Source organism: Copadichromis virginalis, linkage group LG2 (genome assembly GCF_057382275.1).
Source record: "Copadichromis virginalis isolate Kocher_CV1m ecotype Utaka linkage group LG2, C_Virginalis_male_GT1.1, whole genome shotgun sequence".
Lineage (NCBI taxonomy): Eukaryota > Metazoa > Chordata > Actinopteri > Cichliformes > Cichlidae > Copadichromis > Copadichromis virginalis.
This window is the reverse complement of record NC_140619.1, coordinates 5,947,204-5,972,641: the sequence shown is the minus strand read 5'-3', so window position 1 is coordinate 5,972,641 and position 25,438 is coordinate 5,947,204. Positions and strand designations below refer to the sequence as shown.

At 39.7% G+C, this 25,438-nt stretch overlaps 1 long non-coding RNA gene across 1 annotated transcript; it reads right to left on the bottom strand.

Moving 5' to 3' along the window:
• Positions 1–16,279: 16,279 nt before the first annotated feature.
• Positions 16,280–19,812, bottom strand: LOC146716872 (uncharacterized). The gene is made up of 2 exons (XR_014922404.1): positions 17,446–19,812; positions 16,280–17,411 (listed from the first exon to the last, which is right to left on the bottom strand). It is a non-coding gene; the product is annotated as an uncharacterized LOC146716872 (long non-coding RNA).
• Positions 19,813–25,438: the final 5,626 nt, after the last annotated feature.

Sequence of the window (25,438 nt, the reverse complement as noted above, 5' to 3'; positions counted from 1 at the left end):
TCTCTCAGCCTATCAAGCATAACGTGTGCGTTAAATAGAGAGGATGGAGACGACATAATCATCAACAACAGCAGAATGAAAGATTGAGTTTACCAATGACAGAATGAGTCTCCCTGTTGGAAAGCCGGTAGCAAAAGATGAAAAGATCAGAATCACTAAGGTAACCACAATGTGTTGCCTAAGATTGTCCCACTGCTTTGAAATATGCATTATTGTCCACGTTTGGCTGACTATGAGACAATTTGATGAGATAATGAGATCAGGCTTGCAGGCACAATCGTCTCTGAAATCACTGCTGTTCCAAGTTGTAGATTTTTCATCCTGTTAATCTGTCTTGTTTTTTAACTGCTGTTTTTGGCATTTGGACATATTTATGTAACTAGATCTTCTTGGTCTATCAGCGGCCCTATATGCACTTTAGTTTTGTGCATGCTGATTTTCCAAATCAAAAGGATTTCGCGAAAAAAAAAGTTTGTATCACAGTTATAAAAGTGCAGCTTCCTCCCACTTCCAAAGATCATAACATAGACCAAATCTGTCAAGGGGTGGCATTTCGCTTTAAGAAGGCTAAATACATGATTCATTTTCTACTGAGAACATTTATTCAAATATTCAATAGAGTGGGTGCCAGCAAATCAGTTAAAGTCGTAATTATATGCTGGGATTTCTGTCTCCCCAACCCACTCAATTCTTACAGCTCCAGCAGTGAGAAATACTGCAGCTGGGAAGTGAGAGGAAATCAGTGAGCAACATTTAGGTTGCCAGTTTTTAATATTTTATACAGAAATGCATTTAGGCATTGTATATGGCTTAGAATTATTTTGTACCTGTGGGGCTCTGCTCTGCTGCTGCTTTCTGTATATGAGGTCAAGTCATTAGTGTGTCACATTTACCAGCATGCACTTTCTAATTGAAAGCTGATTTATGACACATTTTTCTCTTTAATTATCAAAAGAACATTGATCAGCAGCACATTTCAGTTGTGGGCTGGTTGGTAGGTCCTGGTCCTGAGGTAGCTCTGCCAAAGCTTTCTGAGTGAATCCTCTATAATTAAAAGCAAGACAAGCCCCCCCCCCCCCCCGCCCCCCCCCCCTTTTTTTTTTTTTTTTTACAGGAGGCCTTCAATGCAGTGACATTAAACACCACAACCCACTCTCGACACGGTAAATACTGAATGTCCCTTCTTGCTTGGCAGTCTCTCGTGAACCCTTATTTCTTCATCTTTTAAAACAAGTGCTCTCTCTTCTGTGCTGCAACAAAGGCTGCTTTCTCTCTTATAACATTCCCTCTTGCTGCACTTTGGCTCATCTTATCTTGCAAAGCCTCGAAGCTACATTTTGCTGTTTTGTTTTGTAAATTTTGTATTTGTTTGAATGTCGGCATTACAAGTGTTGGATATTTCAACCATTTTATGAGATGCTGTTGACACAAATAGTGTTTTTTTAAGTATTTGCTTTATTTTTCCTGCACAGTATTATTCCTATAGCATCCATGCCCATGTTACTAAGTAATACCTCCTGTCCATGCATGTCATTAATTTTTATTAAAAATAATATACAAGCTGTTGATAAGGGGAAAAAGATAAAATAAATAATAATAACCATGACAATCACTGACTCCCAGGGCAAAGTTTGTGACAGCTGGTGTAACAGCAGTTTCTTTGCATCCCACCTGCCATGAAATGATGCCAAGTCAGAGATCATATTTCTACTGTTGCTCCTGTGCTTCTAGCAGAGAATGAGATTCAATTAAAACTTAATAGTGGCCCTGAGAGAAACACCTAACAGGTGTACACAACAGACGAGTGCTTTAGCCAGTTAATGTCACCTTGCACATACACACACACTCATATTGCATCACCTATAACTCAAATTAAAAATAAAGAAATTTAACTGGTGATTTTGTGCAAAGTGGGCAGATTCCAGACCCCCAAAGAGTTCTGAAATAGAAAAAGAACAAGAACAAGGACAATCGCTGCTCAGGAAGACATTGTCATGCCTCTTTGGGTAACACTTGAACCAAGGCGAGTCACAGATGAAGTGGAGAATTGCTGACAGTTAGCTGTGTTTCTGGGAGTTGTTCAGTGTTACGGAGGTCTTATCTTCTATCTCTTGTTTAAATGTGACAATGGCAGACAGTGACAGATTATGAGTGAATGCTTGGCTGGGTAATATGCCCGGATGGAACAACTTTAAATGTCAGTTTGGATCAGCACCTTTGTGCCCTTTTTTGTTGAATAGCACCAAGGCACATGGCATTGCACTGTTATATGCAAAGATAGAGATGTTATCCTGGAGAATGAATGCTGAACCCAGGCACTAATCTGTCGTGTAATGTGAATGATGGGAAGTGTTAAGGGATAACTCGTTTTCGGAGAAATTACCAAGAAATAACTCTTGTAGTTTATGGATATTACTGAAATTAGCCTCCTTTAACTCTAACAGTGCCTTAATTCAGGCACTGAGGAATACTATACCCCTAAAAGACTCAAAATGGCATTACAAGTACTTTCAAATACCAAGAATCCCACTATTGTGGCATATGATATGTGTTTGCTGATAGTGAACTTTAAACTCATTCTAACTTAATGATGCATAGAAAACTGTTCATTTTGCCAGCGTTGAAAAGTTGCTTAAAGTTGCTTAAGGAAAATAAATCTTCGTGTTAATGTTATGGGAAAATTATGGCTATGAGACTGACCGAGACTGAATGCTATCTTATTTTACTAGAAGGACAAAACATTCTCTCTCAGGGGGAAATAGCATGCAAATAGCAACTTGGTGTATAAAAGATACATGGCTGCAAACACAGGGTAACATGGTAAATGGTAAATGGCCTGTATTTATATAGCGCTTTACTAGTCCCTAAGGACCCCAAAGCGCTTTACATATCCAGTCATCCACCCATTCACACACACATTCACACACTGGTGATGGCAAGCTACATTGTAGCCACAGCCACCCTGGGGCGCACTGACAGAGGCGAGGCTGCCGGACACTGGCGCCACCGGGCCCTCTGACCACCACCAGTAGGCAACGGGTGAAGTGTCTTGCCCAAGGACACAACGACCGAGACTGTCCCACTCAATAAGATAAGATAGATCTTTATTAATCCCTCGGGTGGGTTCCTCTGGGAAATTCGACAATAGTATCAAACCTCATTAAATTTGTACAAAGGAATAGATTTTAGCTGTTGCTTTGACTATTAACCGAAGGCTAATGAGTGAGAAACTGTGATCAAGACACGTTTCAGACCCTTAGATGTTTTGTCCAACTGCTGCAGCGCAGTATGCTGTAAAGAGAACGGCAGGCTCATCCACATCTTTGGAGCATTTTGGTATAAAGATATAACAAATTATACTAACAAAAACCCATGGTGTGTGCAGCTAACACAAGATCACAGAAGTAGAAAAATGTGGTTTGATAAAATTACATTGATCGAACAATGAGAATTGTGTATGGTCACACACAAAAAATATAATATTAGAAATTATTTTCCCTGTTATGAACATTGAACATTTTCTTATCTGCACTACTACATTCATGAAGGCATCTCGTGCTATTATGGATAGAGCTCACTGTCTAATGCTGCAGCTTTTTATGTTAGATGCAGTGCTCACATAAGACAGTACTGCCATGGGCAGATCTTCCTTTAAGGGTGTATACAAATCATGCCCTCTTTGATAGAAAAACAAAAGCTCAGCTGCAACATTAACCTTAACTTTCACCAGCTATAACTATACATCTTTTGATTGGTGCAGGTTGTCAGGGGCAAACACATGCCCGGGAGACATGAAACAAAGCAACACCAACAACAACACATTCCAAATATGGAATATCTGCGTTCAGTAAAAAGATATGAAATTCAATTAACAAATCAATCACTTTAATGATGACAGTAGATGTCACTATAGTCACAAAATGATTTAATATTGCTTATTCAAAGGCAATGATACCTGTCCATCTGTCTTTGACCACATCGGTGTTTCAGCCTTCTGAGCCTCAAACTGTTCCCACAAACAGAAAAACAGGCTTTTTCTTTCAGCCAAATTAATCAAAAAAGTCCTTGCATTTTAAAAAATCTCATCTTCTTTTCACTGCTTCCCACTGAGGGCACACAATGAATCTGAGATGAAACCACACAGAAAGATCAGTAGAAGCTAATTCTGCCTCTGTATTGGACAACTCCATTAACCATAATCCCTTTTGGTGCGCTAGAGGTGAGGCCAACACATGGCTGCTATTGAGGAGGAATTAGGCTTCATACTGAGGGTTTGCAGCCTGATGCCAGGAGACGGGGCAGTAAAGGCGTTGGTGCAGAAGAAGGTGGAGGATATTAGATGGATGTTAGCTTAAGTGAAATGATTCATGAATGAAAAAGTGACTTAGCACCCTCATGAAATTAAGTCTTTACAAGATACATGGTTAATAAAGCCCAATACAGAACTTGGTGAGCTGTGTAAATTTAGGCTGATTCATCCAGATGCGAAAGAGTTTAAGATGAAGAAGAGAAATTATGCATGAAAGCATAATGTCAGCTTAATGTTTCCAGAGTTACTTTGAAGAATATTTGAAGTGGGGGCAGAATTCAGAAAAGGTTGAAACACTAAGAGAATACTTCTATTTTTATTTATTTATTTATTTTTCCTGCCTAGATCTGAGAGATGTCAAAGGCTGTTTTTTCTCTATTCTATACGTTTTTTGCCCACAGAAATCTGTGAACCTGCAACTAATATTGATTCTTGGGTAAACATGAGTCAACAGGAGTTGCTGATTTATGATTCAGCAATGTAAATAAACAAATAAAAATATATTTTTAAAAATCTATAGTCTTTCTATTGGTCAAAGTAAGCAAATACAGCCCCAGCAAATAAAAGCTTTTCTTAGTTTTTGTTATGATATTAGTGTTTACTACCAGCTTTCTGAACAATTTATTAATTTCCTAGTGATTCATCAGTATGTCACCATAACAACCATAGTATTTATGTTACTGTTCAGTGTAAACAGGCGTTTTGTGATTTGATATTGATGCCTGAGTATATTTCTTTGAAACGGGGACATCTTTCTTATTTTTAACTTTTAGGCATTTAGGCAGAATCTCATTCAGCTGTTTTCTCTACAAAGGGTAACTGGTCTGCCTACTCCAAAAATGGGCTTGAGGAAATCAATCAATAGTTTGATGATGTAAAAGCTGTCACATAAAAGCAGATGTCTACCTTTGCTGATGCTAATATTCCTGTGAAAGTAGGCACTGCACTTGTAAAAAGGAAATAAGATTAAGCTACGACAGTATTGCAAGTGATTAGTGACTTTCCAAAGTCATAATTTCCTCAACAACAATGTGACATGTACCTAATAGGAAGTAACATATATCACAAACATTTATCTTCAGATATTGTTCTCATTAAAAGGTGAAATTAGCTATATGACTCAAAAGCTTATTTTATGCTTGAATGAGGGCATTTTAACAAGAGAGACTAAAGGGACTGATGTCCTTTTTGAGCCAGCCTCAAGTGTCCATTCACCAAACTACAATTGTTTTTGTTGTTGTTGTTGTTGTTGTTGTTGGTGGTGGTGGTGGTTTTTTTGTTTGTTTGTTTGTTTTTTACATAATGGCACTGGATTAGTTTTTGAATCATAGTTGCATTAATGAATGACTGATTTGTATCAATAAAGTAAATTATTCAGTGTCAATGTAAAAAATAATGATTTAATTAAACAGAAATGTTCAGTAACAATGAATTACTGTGCGTTTCTTCTTCTTGCATAACTCTGCATTAATTTACATTCTACCTTTACTGTGACACATTTAGCTGATCCCATGAGATGGCTTTGGAACGTGTTTATTATTGGCTTTGAGTTTTATAAGGAAAAAGCAATAGTGATAGGATTGTGGGTTTGGGTCTTTCTTTTGGGAGATTAAAGCTGCATTGAGTTCTGGATAATTGAAGCTGCTGTCAGTGAGGAAATGAACATCTTTATTTGTATTAAATTTTGATGGATGTCTCACTGTATTGTTGTTGAATACCATAATAAGGTTATAAGACAAAAGTAGAATCTTCTTTGTCTTTAAGAAGAAGCTGTTAACCTATATGTGAACATGATCTAAAAAAGAATGACGGATGACATAAATGCTTTTTCTTTATTAAAATCTAAGCAGAAATGTAACAAAGTTCATGCTGGATTGTGCTTTGTGTTACTGTAAAATGGTATTATATATGCATCTTAAAAGCAGTGCTAAGCACTCAGTATGTTTACTTGCTATGCACATTACATGCAAGGATACTCCAATTGTGCAGTTGCTGACAGGGCTCCACGGTGTGTTAAATAAGGGAAACCCAGCGCTGCGTGATAACATCGGCCTGCAGAAAAGCCTTATTGTCGCCTCTAACAGGAAGGCCGCATTGATTTGTAGTAGCAACCACACACGCAGCCCTTTCCACCCCTACCTCCACTGTGTTCCATGAACGGCTTTATCTCATAGTGAGTGCAAAAGCTGATTAAACATTTTCACCTGCGGTTCAACCCTCTTCCCCTCCCCGCAAGAAAGAAAAAAGTCTCATCTCAGCACACAGAAGGGTAATTGAAGTTTCACCTTAGTTTCTTATGGTTGAGAATCACAGAATAATATACTGGAAATGGAAAGTCACTGTTTCTGGCACCTTGCATTTTTTTGGATTTCTGGATTGACACTGAAGATGATGATATGTTGCTTTGTTCATTCCCTGTGAAGAAATGTCCTATTAAAGTGGAAACGTTTTTGCTTGAAAAGACACAACAGGGTCTTTCACACTTCTTAGGAGGGCAAAACTTTCCAAAATGAGCAATTCATCTTTGAACCTGAGACCATTCTGGTGGAGAGCCTTTTCCAAAGTGACTAGGCTGTGCAAAATGACTTTAAAACCAGTCAGCAAAGCGACATACTTAACCTTATATTGATAAACCTATTTTGCATCTACGCAAACTCAGACAAATGCTCTTCCTATTAGAGAGAATGTAGTCAATTCATGTTCTACAGTCATAATGCTAAAGCAATGTGGCATTTTAAAAATAACAACAACAATGACTTGATCAAATTGCATGTACAGCAGAATCTTATTTGTCTTAATTATAGATTTCGACTCTACTTGTGTAATAGTCTCTCTGGTTCAAAATCTGAAACATAGGATGGTTGTCATGCTTCTACAATGCTTTTTGTGTGTGCTGTGAATGCTAATTGAAGTGGAATGTTGCTGCTCTGTTGAGATGGTGACAAAAATATCCACACAAAAGCTCAACTAATCCTTAAGCTTTTTCATTTATCTGCCAAAAGAGGCCGAGGTGACACAATGCTTCCCGTAGCAGGGTGACAACCGGAGAAGGACCTGTTCTAATAGAAAGGCAACTTCATCTAGAATGTGAACCCCATCTATTGCACCTAATAATAATATTAATTATATGTGTTAATAACTTTTTATTTTGAGCCATGGCATTCACAAGCACATTTTAACCCATGTTTAAATGGGTGAAATAAATAAGAGTGGGTAGAAAAAAACTCTTGTTCCCCTATTACATGTAAACAATATTTAAATGCAAACGTGATCACAGTTACAGTTAGCAATTGTACTGCCAAAGGTAGTAAAAGACTTTTCACGTTTTTTTTAATGTAAATGCTATTGAATCCTAAAACTGTAACAGCTTTTAATTAATAGATTTGAAAACTAATTTTGAAAGATTTAAAGAGTTTGAGAGAATTTTCTTATTTTTTGTATTACAAATTAGTGTATTTATAATCTATAATTTTATTTTTTTGTATATCTTACTTATTTTATTGTATTTACTTAATGTATGTAATTCAATACTTACTGCATGTAATGTCCTCTTTTCTATATAATTCACTTACTGTATATAATGTTCTCTTTTTTGCACAGTTGAGGAGTGTTTCAGGACACATTTCACTGTTGTACTTGTATATCCATACATGTGAGAAATACAGAATCTTTAATCTTGAATCTTGTTTTCAGTCCATGCAATCCTACTGAGCTATATATCTTGTACGGGATTCACAGAAAATGTTAGTATTAATTTCAGTAGCCATGCATTCATTTTCCTCCAGTAACATTTCAAAAGAAAGAGTTCATCCTTGAAAGGTCAGCAACCTATCAAATCAGAATTGCCAATTAACTTAACATGCATGTCAGACACATGGAGAACATGAAATCTTCATGCAGAAAGGAGACAGGCAGTCAGAGCCACTGCAGTGTTATTATTAATTTTATCCAGGTTATATGAACCTTGGCGTTTACTGTTGAAGCTGTGTCAAGACATTTTAAATATTACAGTGAGCAAGAAGAAGTCACTGCAGTTAACTTCAGTTACCTGAAATTTAAACCAGTAACTACTTCCTCTGAACAAAAGAGCTGCTCAGAAAGTCTTTGTATTTGCTGTTGCCACTAGTAATTACAGATTCTATTTTAAAGAGTGACACTTAACCCGAGGCAAAGGAAAGTATGCAAACTTCCATTTTGAAGAGTTGTGGTGGGTTGAACATGTTGTGGTGTATTTTGGCCGCGGTAAACTATATATTTTATTAATGAGACCAGTGAAACACTGATACTTAACCTCTGCTCCTTTTTCTGTCAATGTCAACCCCCACCTCTAGCACATCTGCTCTAGGACCTCCCCTCTTGTGCAGTAGCATCCACTGCTGTTTGCATGGCTAGAGCAGATGGTGTCTATAGACTCACCAACACAAAAACAGACATCAGTGAAAACACATTTACCTTATGCATACATGGTGTTGTTTGTTTTCGCTGTTAAAAGGGGTGGAAGTTTGAGAAAGTGAACTGGACAAACAGTGTTGCAGACTGAGCTTAATCAGTACACAGTGTTAAGCTGCAGGATACACAGCGAGGTCAGGTCATACTGAATGCCTGATTAGGTTTGATGTGTGAAATGATGGCTTTGGTTCCCCATCCTGTTGCATTAGAAGTGAGTCTTAAAGCAACAGTAACTCAAGGTCATTAAGGCAGTAAATGCAGTGGTTGTAGTGTGGGAACAAGGGTTATGAATGGAGTTGTCTATATGCTGACACACATGGGTCATCCATGCAAGTTAGGAGCGATGTAATCCAATAAGTGTCACCTTTTGTGCTTCTTGTAAAAAATGTTATTTGGAAAAATGTGTAATGTGTAAAATAAGTTTTAGTTGAGAAATTGTGTGGTGCAAATCACAGTTTTGACAGAAATGGAGAGCCTGGTCTCAACTCCAATTAGGCAAGGCAAGGCAAGGCAAGTTTATTTGTATAGCACAATTCAACAACAAGGTGATTCAAAGTGCTTTACAGAGACATTAGAAACAAGAACAAATAAAAAGCATGATTTAAAATTGATTAAAACAAGCAAATAAACTAACTAACTAATTAACAAACAAACAAACAAACAACAGTATATAAAATCAAAACAGATAAAATCAGAACAGTAGATAAAATCAGTAGTTAAATGTAAGTTTTGAAATTTAAGCTTAAAGTGTGGATTTGGTGCTTTATTCAAATGCAGCTGAGAACAGGTGAGTCTTCAACCTGGATTTAAATAAACTGAGTGTTTCAGCTGATCTGAGGCTTTCTGGGAGTTTGTTCCAGATATAAGGAGCATAAAAGCTGAATGCAGCTTCTCCGTGTCTGGTTCTGACTCTGGGAACTGATAAAAGACCGGATCCAGATGACCTGAGGGATCTGGATGGTTCATACTGGGTCAGGAGGTCATTGATGTATTTTGGTCCTAAACCATTCAGAGCTTTATAGGCCAGCATCAGAACTTTAAAGTCTATCCTCTGACGGACAGGCAGCCAGTGTAAGGACCTCAGAGCTGGACTGATGTGGTCCACTTTTTTGGTCTTAGTGAGGACTCGAGCAGCAGAGTTCTGAATGAGCTGTAGTTGTCTGACTGATTTTTTAGGTAGACCTGTAAAGATGCTGTTACAGTAATCAAGCCTACTAAAGATGAATGCATGGACTAGTTTTTCCAGGTCCTGTTGAGACATCAGATCTTTTATCCTTGATATATTCTTGAGGTGATAGTAAGCTGACTTTGTTATTGTCTTAATGTGTATTTCTAAGTTTAGGTCTGCATCCATCACTACACCCAAATTTCTCGCCTGGTTTGTGGTTTTTAGATGTATAGATTGAAGTTCTCTGGTGACCTGTAATCGTTTTTCTTTGGCACCAAAGACTATTACCTCAGTTTTGTTTTTGTTTAGCTGGAGAAAATTGTGGCACAACCAGTCATTGATTTCCTCAATGCATTTACCAAGAGCCTGTACAGGGCCTCGGTCTCCTGGTGACATTGTGATATATATTTGTGTGTCATCTGCATAGCTGTGATAGTTTATTTTGTTGTTGTTTATAATCTGTGCCAGTGGGAGCATGTAGATGTTAAACAGAAGGGGTCCCAAGATGGAACCTTGGGGAACTCCACATGTGATACTTGTCTGCTCAGATGTGAAGTTACCTATTGATACAAAGTATTTCCTGTTTTCTACGTATGTTTTGAACCAGTTTAGTACAGTTCCTGAAAGACCTGTCCAGTTCTCCAGTCGTTTGAGTAATATGTTGTGGTCAACTGTATCTAATGCTGCACTGAGATCCAGTAAAACTAGGACTGACATTTTTCCACTGTCTGTATTCAGACATATGTCATTAAACACTTTGGTCAGAGCGGTTTCAGTGCTGTGGTTCTGTCTAAAACCTGACTGGAAGGCATCGTAGCAATTATTCTGTTTTAAGAAGTAACTGAGCTGTTGAGAAACTGCTTTTTCAATGATCTTACTTAAAAACGGGAGATTTGAGATCGGCCTGTAGTTGTTCATTTGTGTCTTGTCAAGATTGTCCTTTTTCAGTATAGGTTTGATTACAGCAGTTTTTAGTGATTCTGGAAACACACCTGATAATAAAGAAAAGTTGACGATCTGCAACAGGTCTGACTCTAAAGTCTTTGAGACCTTTTTGAAAAAACTTGTTGGCAGGACATCTAAACAGCAGGAGGAGGAGTTCAGTTGACCTAAGATGTCCTCCAGGTCTTTGCTGTTAATAGGTTGAAACTGTTTCATGGTGTTTAAACAGTTTTTTGGTGGACACAGTACATATCCTGGATCTGCTGTTGATGTACCAATTGCTTGTCTAATTTTTTTGATTTTTTCAGTGAAGAATTTGGCAAAGTCATTGCAGGCCATGGTCGAATGAAGTTCAGCTGCCACTGACACAGGAGGGTTTGTTAGCCTGTCAACTGTAGAAAATAAGACCCGAGCATTATGGCTGTTTTTAGTGATGATGTCAGAGAAGTAGGACCTCCTTGCATTCCTCAGTTGTAAATTATAATTGTGAAGTTTCTCTTTATAAATGTCATAATGAACCTGGAGGTTTGTTTTTCTCCATCTGCGCTCAGCTTTCCTACACTCTCTTTTTTCATTTTTCACCAGTGTGGAGTTTCTCCATGGAGACTTTTTCCTTCCAGAGATAACCTTCACCTTAATGGGAGCAATAGTGTCCATTACATTTAACATGTTAGCATTGAAGCTATTGACGAGCTCATTGACTGACCCTCTGGACAGGTCAGGTGTTAATGGGAAGACCTGGTTAAAAATTGCACTACTGTGTTCAGTTATACACCGTTTTGTGATCACTGTTGTTGATATATTTGTGTGGGCTGAGATTTTACTTTCAAAGAAAACACAGTAATGATCAGACAGGCCCACATCAGACACAGTAACCTTTGAAATGCTCAGGCCTTTGGAGATCAGTAGGTCAAGAGTGTGTCCTCTATTATGTGTGGCCTCTGTTACATGCTGAGTCAGCCCAAAGTTGCCCAGAGTGTTACTCGGGTCTTTAGTCCCTTTGTCCTGAGGGTTGTCCACATGGATGTTAAAATCCCCAGCAATAATTACACAGTCAAAATCAACACAGATCACAGACAGCAGTTCACTGAGGTCATTAAAAAAGTCTGTGCAGTATTTGGGAGGCCTGTAAACATTAAGAAACACAACTTTGGATGGGGCCTTCAGCTGTAAAGCCACATATTCAAAAGACTGAAAACTTCCAGGAGATAGCTGCTTACATTGAAATGATTCATTAAATAAGACAGCAACCCCTCCTCCTCTCCTGCTCGCCCTGACCTCACTGATAAAACTGTAGTTAGGAGGGGTCGTCTCGATGAGAACAGCTCCACTGTTACTTTGGTCCAACCAAGTTTCAGTTAAAAACATAAAATCAAGGCTGTGCTCAGTGATTAAATCATTAATTAAAAATGTTTTCCCAGCTAGAGATCTAATGTTTAATAAAGCCAACTTAAGTGTTTTAGAGGTATTACTTGTCCCCTCGTGTTTGGGAGCAGTCTGTGGCACACAAGGTATGTTTACTATGTTTAAAGATCTTTTAGAGTGCAGCTCTCTGTGTTTTGACCAGGCCACATGTCTCCTGTCACCTAAAAGTACAGAAATTTTAAAACCTTCTAGTAAACAGGGTCCCAGCTTCTCCTGGGAAAAGTCATCACTGCCATAATCCTCACAGCCCGGACCCTTCACACATCACGCATCAGACTGCGGAGACAGGGCATGAAGAGGAACTAAGGGGGGCGAGGCTGGGCAATGTGACTTCGATTGCTCTGTTGAGGGTGGGGCTCGATGGCGAACCTTTGGCCGCTCTGGTGGGGGGTTTATGGGGGACAAAAAGGGATTGGGACGGGGGGTAGATCTGATTAATATTATATTGTCACTCATTTAAGATCCCATGATGTCATAGTTGTCAAGCTGGATTTCTGTGAGTAAGGCTCATGCTTTGAATGACTTTTCCATAACATAGCCAAAATTTAATGTTTTGGTGTCTAAATCAAAACCAGGGGTGTCAAACTCCAGGCCTCGAGGGACGGTGTCCTGCAAGTTTTGGATATCACCCAGGATCAACACACCGGACTCAAATGATTAGTTCATTACCAGGTCTCTGGTTTACATTTAGCCATTTAAATCAGCTGTGTTGGACCAAGGACACATCTAAAACTTGCAGGACACCGGTCCTAATAGCCTGGAGTTCGAAACCTCCGATCTAAACAAATACTGAGTAAAAGAAAGAAAGTGAGTGAGTGAAACAGAAACAAGAACTATAGTTTCCAGGTTAAAAGCCTATTACAAACTTGGCTGCTCTAAGTGCTCAATATTGATACAGTTCTGATCATGATCAGGTAAAGCATTGTGACAGCACAACAAAGCTTCACACTATTTCGGATTTTGCAAACTTGTATTTTCAAATAATTGAGTATACAAAGTAAATGCTGAATAGCTTTATAACCTGTCACCTTTTTACTTCAGCAGTAACATGTTGACTCTTGGTTGCTGTTATATTGATCCTGACACATCACAATTAAATATATTAATATGGCAATATTAGCTTAAATACATTGCATGGCTGTCACTGTGTCACTGCTTATTTCACACTCACTACATCTGAGAATGCCTAAAACATGCTACGAAAGAAGGATCCTTAATGGCCAGGTGAATGGGGCTACTTTAGCAGTTGCAAGCAGAAGAGAGCAGGTAGCTAGGAATTATTTATTCTTAAGGGACATAGCGAGTGGGATGTTGAGGAGCGGGTTGTGGCAGCAAGCACAGAGCACAGATGAACAGTTTTGCTGCCACAGGAGCAGGTGTGGAGCTTTTCTAAAGTAATGCATTAATGTTAAAGAGAGAAACAATGAAATATACATCACAGCATTTTTGCCTTCCTCTCAGTGTGCGTGCATACTTGTATTACCTCGGCTGTAGGGATGTTACAATAAGTCCTCTACTAAATGATCGTGTTAGGATATAAAGGAGTATTTATATTTTAAAGAATTTTAGAAGTTGGGTCAGATATTGGGCCAGATTTCTCCACAAATGTTTGCTCAAGCCAGGTAGAGAGATGGTAACAGAGAGGAGAAACACTAGATAGGGAATGGTAGAGGAGTGATAATGAAGGGTTGAGATATGATTACTGCACCATCTATGGCTGGTTAGCCAACATCTATGTGTCTGTGACTCAAAACATCCCAGAGGATCTTCTGCTGCTCTCATTGTGTGTGTCCCATGGGGACTTGGGGACTTCCACACAGTGCAGATGTTGCTACATAGTTTTCTAGCCACTTCATGTTATCACAGGTGTATCTTGCACTCTGCTGCTGTGTGCAGCCTGGCTGTCACTGTGGTAGATCCCTGCCCCCAAGGCTCTGCTGTTTAGGGCATGTTGTTGTACTGCCATAATCAGAGCAACTATGCTGTGCTTCAGGTCAGCCTTTTTCCTATCACTGGTAGGATTTCCCTATGTTAGCTATTTCCTTCTAACAGCTGATGATGTTGGATTGGATAGATTGGCTATTATTCCATGTTATTTTCTTTGTCCTTGTCATTCAGTTTTTACTGCCTGAGGCATTGTTTCAGTAGTTCAACCCATCGGGGCATTCTTCCTGGTGATTTGTGAATGCTCCTGCTTTCATCCTGATACTCAACCCTGAAGTTCCTTCTTTCCATGTATTATTTTTAGAGTCTCATGGTTCTTAAACTTACAGTGGAATGATCCCTGCATTGTAAGGACATTTGTTTTTGTACTGCCACATGTCAGTACACAAATATGTTTTATTTCATAAATAATAACATATCATGGAGTGAGGTAATGGAGAGAGAATCGAAATGCAGGACATGAACACACACATACAATGTAACAACAGGAAAAAACATTTAGTGGCAGAGAAAAGTCCCCAAAACAAAGTGAAATGAATGAAGTTGACAGAAATAGGGTACCAAAACAGCACAGAAAAAACAGAGAAACATACAAGGGCCAAGAGGGAGACTGATCTATTTATACAGCCAAGGCTAGCTAGAGAATGGCGAACAAGAGTGGAATAAGACACCGATTAAAGTAATTGACATAGGTAAGAACAAACAGGGTATTGGGACACGAAGAGCAAATATTACAAAAGAACAAAAACAAAATTAACATTGAGACAGGACTACAAAGTCATTACAGTAGTGATAACAGAAACAGGAGAACTGCCATTAACAGAAATACAAAACAGATAAACTGACAAAGAAAAAATGAGGAAATTTTAAAAATCTATGATAGGAATTAAAACATGAAGCAAAACACGAGGTGTTAAAACTGAGCCCCCTCACAACAATAATCATTAAGACTCTGTTAGAATATGATAAATAAATAAATAAGAAAAAAAATCAACAGGCACAAAAGTGAGACAAGAATTAGTTTTTTGTTTGTTTGTTTGTTTGTTTTTGTTTCTTTTTAAAAAGCAGAAACCAAAACAAACCATAATACAAAACCTCACCACAATGCAAAAAAAAAAAATCTAAATTTGAAATGGATATTTTCTCATTTTGCTTAAAAAAAGTACAGACAGGTTTTCCACCCAGTGGTGTTCAGAATTCTGAAAACAACTAAAGAATACATACACAAATGTATTTTAAATATAGCCTAATTACAAATTTGATGATAGTTCAATAAGTGTAACGTGTCCTAAATTCGTATGACTATATTAAGTCTTAAATAAACAATAAACATGTTTTAGACTTGCTTGTAACTCCCAGGAAAAAATGGTATAAAGTTGCTTCTAAGATTTTATATTCTTCATTGATGCTTAATGAAGATGCTATGCACCGATGTCTGATGGATGTTCCAGAAATGATGATGGTCTTCTAGATAATTGTTTCTATTTATAGCCTTTGATTTCTTTTGTGGAACATAATCTGCTCTGTAGAAGTTTAATAAGTGTTACGTCTGGTTCAGTTTGGGTAAGAAGGAAAAACAGCCGAGTCCGTGTAGGTGACAAACATAGTGATTTTATTACATACTTCTAAGACAGAAGCATGGGAAGACAAGCGTACAGCCACAGATCTCCAAAGAGTGGACAGCTCCCCGTCCTTATATAACCCATGATGACGTAACACAGTCAGACCTTACTGGAAATGATAACAGTCTCCCCATAGTCCAAAGTTCTCCTTATACAAACATCAGATGATACTTTAGAGAAAAACAAGTGTGTGACATGTCATGTTGTGCAGTTCTGTGAGCCTGTGTGTCCAACTAGAGAATGTCCTGACATGACCTCCCTGTGTAAATAAGGGTAAACGTGCGTGTTTACATAACTCTCTATGTGCATGTTCTGATGTAGGCCTGCAAATGAATTAGAACAAGGTCCTGCTCGACCCTCCAGTTATGGACGGTGAATACAATGCTGTGGATACCATTTGAAACTTGATTACAATGATGATAACCTGCATACATTAATCTTTACTCAGATTACCATAGATATAAAACAAAGATTATACTGTCATCAGATTCCACAATGGTAAATGATTAATGATTGATACTTCTAATTATAACTGTGATCATAAAAATACAAAATAAAATATCTCCTGGTCACATTCCTCCTCTTTGGGCTGGCTTGCCAGCCCAACTCACACCAGGATTTGTCTCCAAACCAAACAAACACGTTATGACACTTATCAACCCCAACACCTCCGTTGTTTTCCAATTTTCCCACAACCCAGCTGTTCTTTTAGCTTCAGACTCGAGTTTCAGCCTGTCACGCTTCAGGCCCCTTTACCACCTCCTCTTGGAGTGAAGAAACGCCCTCGGATTCTTCTTTCTTCGACTTCCGGGGTTAGACCACCCTTCAGTCGTTACACAGATCTGGGGATTATTCTGCCCCACTTTCAAACAAAGATCGGTGTGTTTGTTGTCCGTTGTCACCGCCGTGTCCCCCTTTTTGCCAAAAGCCTCTCGAACCTCGTTGGTCTCTGGTGTTCCTAGCTTTTGCCAACCCCTTCCTGGTTATCGCTGTGGTTATGGGATCCATCTTCTCAAGGAGCCCCAAGGCCATGACACTTGACCCCAGTTGCTGTGAAGGGTCCCCATATCTCCGTGTCCCCGTCTGGTGTCTGTTCCCTTCTCTGCAAGAGACAGAACGCCAACACATCTCCTGCGCTGGCTCTCCTACCCTAATGTTGTTGACTTTGTTTATTCCAATCCTATGCTATGCCTATGTGTGTAAGCATGCATGCACTGAACCCTCTGCACGTGAAGTCAATAGCTCCAATATATCAATCCGATCCGTTGTCGGATGAAGCTTTTGACCTTCACAGACTAAGTGCCAGCTCCTTATAAGCACATTTGCAATGTGTGTACAAGTGAACAACAAACCTCAAACAAATTGGGCATTCTTAATTCCAACTTAAGTGTAGTACTCAGTTTCTGATCATCTAATTATGCTTCTCACTGGTCCCCTAAATTGTCTAAAAACCTTTAATTTGCCATACCTAAATTATTAAAACACAGACCAAATCATAGACCCCCTATATAGCTTCTGCCTTTATGAGCACACTTCAATAATGAGCAACAACCTGCAATCTGTACCAAAAAGCTTCATGGTCACACCTGCAATTAAAGATCAAATGCACTTTATACCTGTTTTAATTCTTCCTTATATAGAACCTCCTCAGTTTCAGGTTAGTTGCGATTAGTCTCAATTAATCGTTCTAGTTGTATTTTGCAATTCAGCTAAAAAGCAAACCTGTTAAAGCAAACAGCTTATTTACAACCACCTGCAAATCATAAGAGTAATAAAAGATTCAGCACAACAGACAAGTATCATGTTCAGGATTTCTCCAATCATTATATCACTATTATTGCCGCAATTTGCTTTATTCACCCTTTGGGCAATGTTACTCCAAGAGAGAGAGCCCCTAATGGCCAGTTAGTGGGCTCTAGGTTAAACTGTCCCCAAATTAGTTATTTGTTATTATTACTTGTTTTCATGTCACTTGTCTGTTTTCTACTGCACCCTTCTCACCAAAGCAAAGCAAACATTAGCAGCATATTGACCGTAGTCAGCCATCCACATCCCATAGATGCTATAAAAACATTTCCTGTAAAAGAATCACACATAAATTCATCCACCCTCTTGTTCTATCTTGGTGGAGGTTAACCTTAAGTCGTAGTCAAGTCTTGTCAGCTTTTACCAGTCAGTCCGTTTGTTTTATTTCCAGTCTTTCATCCATTCATTCATTCATCCATTTTTCTTTCTTTGCTGATAGTGGAAACCATCGCCGCATTTAGATTTCCGCCCTCAGCAAAATGAGCTCATTTCAAAAAGAAAAAGAAGAACTTGAGATCGGATTACCTCGCTGAATCCTTTTTTGGGCAGGGACTCTCATTTTCTAATTGTCCCCATAAGTGGTTTCCTCCAGAGCCAATTTCAATGCGGAGAAACTCACTTACAACAATTTTCTCGCCGACGTGTAACGCTTGTAATTTCCGATGTGCAGATCTGCTTAAAGAAAAGATTCACTAACAAAAATCAGTGCACTGTCCAAAATATAAAACAAAATAAAATAAAAGATAACAAAAACAAAAATACCAACGCCCGGGTCTTAGGACTTGTCACTGAATATTCCTCCCATCAATAAAAATACCCACCTAAACCTACACAGAGTCAAATCAACACCACCTCAACCTTTTCCTATTCCTAAACCTATATGTTTTGCGTTCGTGAAACAAAATAGAACCGTTTCCATATTAAGTAATTTGAGCTCTTGAAATGTTTTAATTCTCTTAATTCTGCCAGTTTATTTCAACACTTATTCAATGACTTTTATTCAACTACTACTTGGTCACTCAAATCTTAGCTGTTCAAATTGCCTAGAGTTCAACAAAGTCTAGATCCCCGTTATCATGAAACTTGAACGGGTGTACGATGATTTACTTACAGTGATTTAGAATCATCACTCAACCTAGCTCTACTACTGGCACTGCGTGACTTTTCTCACACTGGAAACCAGAATTTAGTACAGAACTTTAATACCTCAGGCAATCGTGTTCAAGGGCTGCCCCCCCTTTCTCTTCTTCTTTGTCCGTGTGTTCCTCCTTTTATTAAATCTCCATCACAATGACGTGGCGCTCTGAAATAAGACTCACACTGTTAATTCATCGTTTTCACTCTGCATCACTGCTCAGGCTGTTTTCTTTTCTTTTTAGTGTGCATGGGAATTTTTAGTGTACAGTAAACAATTGAGTCGAGGCCTTAAGCCCCAGATATCGCACGGGCATCGTTTTCATAACCTAACCGCTCTGGACTCTGCTCCCCAGACCACACAGATGCCCTCTGGGCTTATTATTGTAACAGATTCTGTATTTGGATTTGTTGTGTGCAGCATTGAGCCTTTGTTAATAAAGCATTCTTCATTGCAGCAGCTGGAGCATTGTGTGTCACTTCTTAGTGAATTGAATCAACATTTTTGATTTTGGTGCATGGGTGTGTATCAGTTTTCACTCACTCAACGAGTGCATAAGTGTTCATGTGTGTGTTTCTCTTCATTCTAAGTCGGCGGATGCAGAAGTGTGTGTTTGTGTGTTTGTATTCATCACCTTCCTGCTCTGTTGTTTGGGTAAACCAGCGGCCTGAAGCATGCCCTGGGGTCCTCCCCTCCTCTTTGGGTCTGTTTTCATCCGTTGTTGCAGCTGCCTGCATCTTCTCCTTGTAACTTGACCCTTTTGCTTCTGTAGCTCTTTCAGGGTTTACTCCTGCTGTTGGAACTTTGCGTCAAGTCTGACGACCTCCTGCTCCAGCAAGCTTCCGCCTGATTACAAGTCCTGTACGTGAAACTCCAAGTCTGACTGATGAGTTCAATTAGCAGCCAGCTCCTCCGGAGCCATGCTCAATTTCTGTTCTCATGCCTTGAGCTCTTACTGAGGACAAAAACCTCAGAGTCTTTTCCTTCCACGTCAGATTGGAGTCTGTTTATGTTGTCTCGTCACAGCTCTGTCAGCTGACACAGTCTGGGAATTTTCCCCCGTGTAGTGAAACGGGCTTTAGGTTTAGTGCTCTCCGTCTCTGCTGCATGAGATCGCTTTTTTGCAGCACTGTTGACATCCTCAAGTTGTTGTTGTGAGTCCAGCTGCTGTGGCCTTCAGGGGTCAAAGGGTCAAAGATGGTCGCGGAGAGGGCAACGATGGTAGAGGGGAGGGTAGGAGTCCAGGTCAGCTTCGGCTTTCAGAAAAAACAAAAACAAACAAAACAGGCGAACAGGAAAATGATGTTGTGTTGGCTGTGTTGTGTTGGCTGTGTTATCCCGAGAGGGGAGAAACAACGAGATCTCCCTTCCCCCCCTTTTTTTTTTTGTTTTTTCTCACCATATAATCAACTCATAACCCCCCAAGTTGACAGGACAACACAGGTACGTGTTAAAATTCTTAAGATCCTGTTTAGAAACCTAAAAAGGAATTTTCTACCATTCAGTAGTCCTTTGTCTCAAACAATCAACAAAACATGTCCCAATTACCATGGTTACATACCATAGTATAAGAAGTCAACCACTCCAAACTTAGGGTTGAACTTGAAGTTGCCTCACTAACCTCCAAATCCTGATTTGTAATACTGGTCTGTGGTGTTTCTTGACACAAGGTAATTCCTTGGGTACTGATAATGGACCCTATTTAAATAAACAATCTACTACATGACAGAGTCTCCCAGGAGTAGCAAGTGCCTCAAATTACAGAACAAACACAGATGGGGTTACAGACCACTGAATAATACTAACCTTGGTGGCATGCAGAAAACCGCCTTTAAAGTGTAATAAACATGCAAACCAAGTACAATGTTACCTCAAATATTAAAAAGGAAAAACACAAGACATCTTCTCAAATTAAATCACAGCTGCCCTGAATGATAAGAGGCAGGGGGAGGAATTACTGCTGCATCTTGAATAGAACACAGCAGGCTCCTGTCAAATCAATCTTAGTGGAAAGCAGAATAAAGTCAGAGCAGTCCGGATGGTAAGGCAGGGCTTGAAATGATAGCATCTATTGTGACTGGTGGGTGATTGGACGAGGACAAGATAACAAACACTCTGGAAGAGAGCTAGAGATTAATAATAACTAATGGTTAATGGTGTATAAAAAATGCACTCTACTCATAGTTTTCATGTGATGTAAGAGCTACCTGAACACGCCTACCTGATGGGCAAAAACAGTACTGCAGTCCTTTGCCCTCCAGCCATCCTTGGAACGTCTTCGAGTTTAACTTGCCAGAATTGCCAGAAAGTTGCTGTGATACTGGATGGCCTGCTTACATCTGCCAGAAGGGTGCAGAGCGGGGGTCCCAACTAAAATATCAGGAGGTCCACTACCTCCATCATCCAATCTGGGGTCCAAACAATATTTAAAATTTAAAATTTAACTAACAATATAGATTTTTGTCTTGTAACTACTGATCAATTATTCATATGCCCATTAAGTCATCTGCTGAACAGAAAACTGCAATCCAGTTCAAGTACTAATATTACACAAAAAACAATTTAATAATGAAATGATGCAATAATCTTTACCACATCTATTGCACATAAACCAGTGATAAGGACTCCTGATGCATGCTCAATCATCCAGGAAAGTAAATCCTAAAAAGTTGATTCTGTTCATCTGGACGTAGCGTTTTCAGTGGGAGAAACATTTCGTCACTCATCCAAGTGACTTCTGAAGAAGTATGTGAAAAGGGAAATGCCATCTCTGAATTGAGGAGGCAGGAATAAAATATCTAACTAGATAGTAAATGAGAAAATGCTTTGCAGTCCTTACAAAACCCTCTTGGGGTCTGGATTTGGACTGGAGTCCAGGGGTTGGGGACCCGTGCCGTAGACTATGGCACGAACATGTGCACGCACCTCTCCTAACGCTGTCTTAAGCACCTTTTCCATTAGTACCTACTCAGATCAACTTGCCACACTCAGATGTAGCACCAGCCAGTCCGATTTGCCATGACTCGAATTGGATTGGCTGGTTTTCCATTAAAATCCTGTAATACCTAATGTGCGTGGTTGTCATCATAGCAACGTTGCAGAGCATCCTGTGATGCAATTGGCATGGGATACGAATTCTACAGCAAAGGTAAATGCAGAGGTGACGATATACCTGGTGCTCAGTCCGTGGCTTTTCATCAGACTCGGGTACCATGGTGTTGTTTTTTGTATCCATTTCCTTTGTTGCATGGTTCTAAAGCATGGCTGTTTTGATTTTTGTGAATTAGATGCTCTCAGCACTCATCAAGTGATGCCACTGACCAGCCTGTGACTTCACATTTGCTGCTCGGATCACTTGGAACCCTGGCTGAGTGGGTACTATTGTAGTACCTAGTACCAGGTACTATCACCTAATAGAAATCCCTTAAAAACCATGGTGAACCGACCTGAGTCGATCCAAGTAGGTACTAATGAAAAACGGGCTTCACAGGCCAAATCGCACCAATCCGTGCTTCCCAACAACAATCCCTGCTGTCATTGGCGGCTCATTTAAACTGTCAGAATGATATACATGACATTGGAGAAATACTTTCTCAACTTAACAGTTAGGACACAATGATAATGTGAAAAATTACTACTATGGGAACTTTTCTGACCCTATACTGTAAAAGTCCAAATCACCAAAATATTAGACTTAAGTGTAGTAGTTCATTAAAGCTAGGTATGTAACACTTACCTTCACTTTAACGAGCAATTTCTTTTTCTTCACCTCCTACATGATGGCATTGTTTACCCATCTAGATCGAAAATACAGGTAGCCGTCTACATTTTGAAAGCTTTCATCCTGACAGACATCACTGACCCGCAGCTCTAGGAGAGACATCGCCACTGTCAGTGATTTACTACTTGGATCCAATCCAATCCCTCACTTTTTGGGCTTACGGTGCTTGTTCACTTTGTTCATGTATAAAAACACAGAGACATGTGTTAATGCATCATTATTCTTTTCTATATACATCACTATATATAGTAAGCTGACAAAACAACTGTTCATAAACAACAAATATAAAAAAAAACATAATTATTGGTCTTCTACACAGTCTTTGTATAGGACATACATATTGGACACTTTTAGCATTTCTGTTTGATCAGAACTTATTCACAGGTGTGCATGACAACAGATTCCAACACATTATGCAAAATTTATTTCAAAAACAACATTCACATAATATACATGTAAATGTAAATGTTTTGTTTCCTTTAGAAATATGGTTGTACTTTAATGCCCTCCTGATTAATACAAATGATAGCCATCCATCCATCTTCTTCCGCTTATCCGAGGCTGGGTCTCGGGGGCAGCAGCCTAAGCAGAGAAGCCCAGACCTTCCTCTCCCCAGCCATCTCAGCTTGTCTGAGGGAACATGCACAGAACACCTCACCTGGGAGGCTCCCGGGAGGCATCCTTGTCAGATACCTGAGCCACTTCAACTGGCTCCTTCTGATATGGAGGAGCAACAGCTCTCTCTGAGCCCCTCCCAGATGGCCAAACTTCTCACCCTATCTCTAAGGAAGATGCCAGCCATCCTTCGGAAGAAGGCCATTTCTGCTGCTTGTATCTGTGATCTCGTTCTTTTGGTCACTACCCACAGGTCGTGACCATAGGTGAGGGTAGGGAAATAGATCGACCGGTAAATTGAGAGCTTCGCTTTTACACTCAGCTCTCTCTTCACCACAACAGACTGGTACAGCGTCCACATGACTGCAGCCTCAGCACCAATCCGTCTGTCGATCGCCGGCTCCCTTCTCCCATCACTTGTGAACAAGACCCCGAGATACTTAAACTATTCCACTTGGGGCAGGAACTCCCCAACCTGCAGTGGGCACTCCAGCCTTATCTAGCTGAGGATCATGGCCTATGATTTGGAGGTGCTGATTCTCATTCCCACAACTTCACACTTGGCTGCAAACCATTCCAAAATTAGTTGGAGGCCAACAGAACCACATCGTCAACGAAAAGCAGAGATGAGATTCTGAGACCACCAATTAAGAACAGTGACAAAGGGCAGCCCTGGTGGAGCCCATCACCCACCAAGAATGAGTCTGACGCTATGCGGACCAAGCTCTTGCAACAGTTGTATAAGGGTTGAATGGCCCATAAGCAATGGGCCAAACACCCCATACACCCGGAGCACCCCCCACAGGACAGCCAAGGGACTTGGTCGAATGCCTTCTCCAAGTCCACAAAACACATGTAGACTGGTTGGGCAAACTCCCATGCACCATCAAGTATCCTTGAGAGGATAAAGAGCTGGTCCAGTGTTCCACGACCAGGACGAAAACCGCATTGTTTCTCCTGTATCCAAGGTTCAACTAACGGACGGATTGTCCTGTCCAAGACAAATGATAGCTTCTTATTTTAAATTTCCTTGATACCTTCTTCAGCAGGAGCTGGTAAGAGTCCTTCATCCATGCATATTTCTTGAGATGTGGTTTAGCAATATGATATCTGCACCCAGAATAATTACAAATATTGCTTATGGTAGTGCATATGGGCTGTAACCCCATGCAAAAGCTTCATAGTATTTGGTCTTCAGTTTCCTACCTTGCAAAGCTAAAATTAAACAGAATTGCTCATTTAATTTTAGCTTGCATCCAGATGCCATATGCTCTTCCATGAACTCCAGACTCTTTACTTTCAGATCTTGCTATAGGCCAACCCGTTCTCACTCCCAAAGCGTAACATTTTACGCTAGGTGACAAATCGTCACCATATTACGTTTTCGGCTACCCACCACGTTCCTAAATGACGACCTCGGAAAAAGAGGAAATATGAGAACCATCTGGACTGAACCTACACATGTTTGCTCTTTTTCTTCAAATCGCTTAGAAACACGCTATTTAACATCATTAAAGTCCTGGTTAAGGTCAGGAATAAGGTTATGGTCAGGGCTAGGGATAAGGTTAGGTTTAGGGCTGGAATACAGGGCTGGAACGTCTACTACCGCGGGAGCGTCATTGCACTGGATTCCAGCCATAACCCGCCGCGTACCATAAGAACGCCGAAGGTCTCCTTTCGCATTCCTCAGGAACGCCGCGGGACGTGACAAAACGTCGACATGTTACGCCTCGGGAGTGAGAACGCTCTGTATAGGCGGTGCTTTCAAAATTGTCACTAAACATTCAGATTTTATCCGATTTTTTTTCAGCTTGGTTGTAATCTCAGAAGTATATGCTTCTGAGTCTGGGTAGACTGGACTAAATCTAATCAAGTAATGGTGTGAAATTTAGCATTTAAAATTTTAACATAAGCATGCAACATAAGCTTTTGTTTTACAGTATGAAACAACTTAATTAATATAAGAAAGACCCAAAGTATTACACCCTGGCTACAATTTCAACCATTTCAAACTATATTTTTTCAACATGAACAGTACTCTGACCTGACCTGCACTGTAGCTCACTGGCACGCTACAGATAAAAACCCTTTATGCTTACTTTTATCCAAGGAGGTTTATCCTCAGTGACATGCAGAATACAGCAGGCGAAGGACTCCCAGACAGCTCGAAGCATCTCTAAACATGCTTTCATGTTCTGAAGTAAATCTGAGCTAACAGTATGAAAAGAGCTAACAGCAGAGA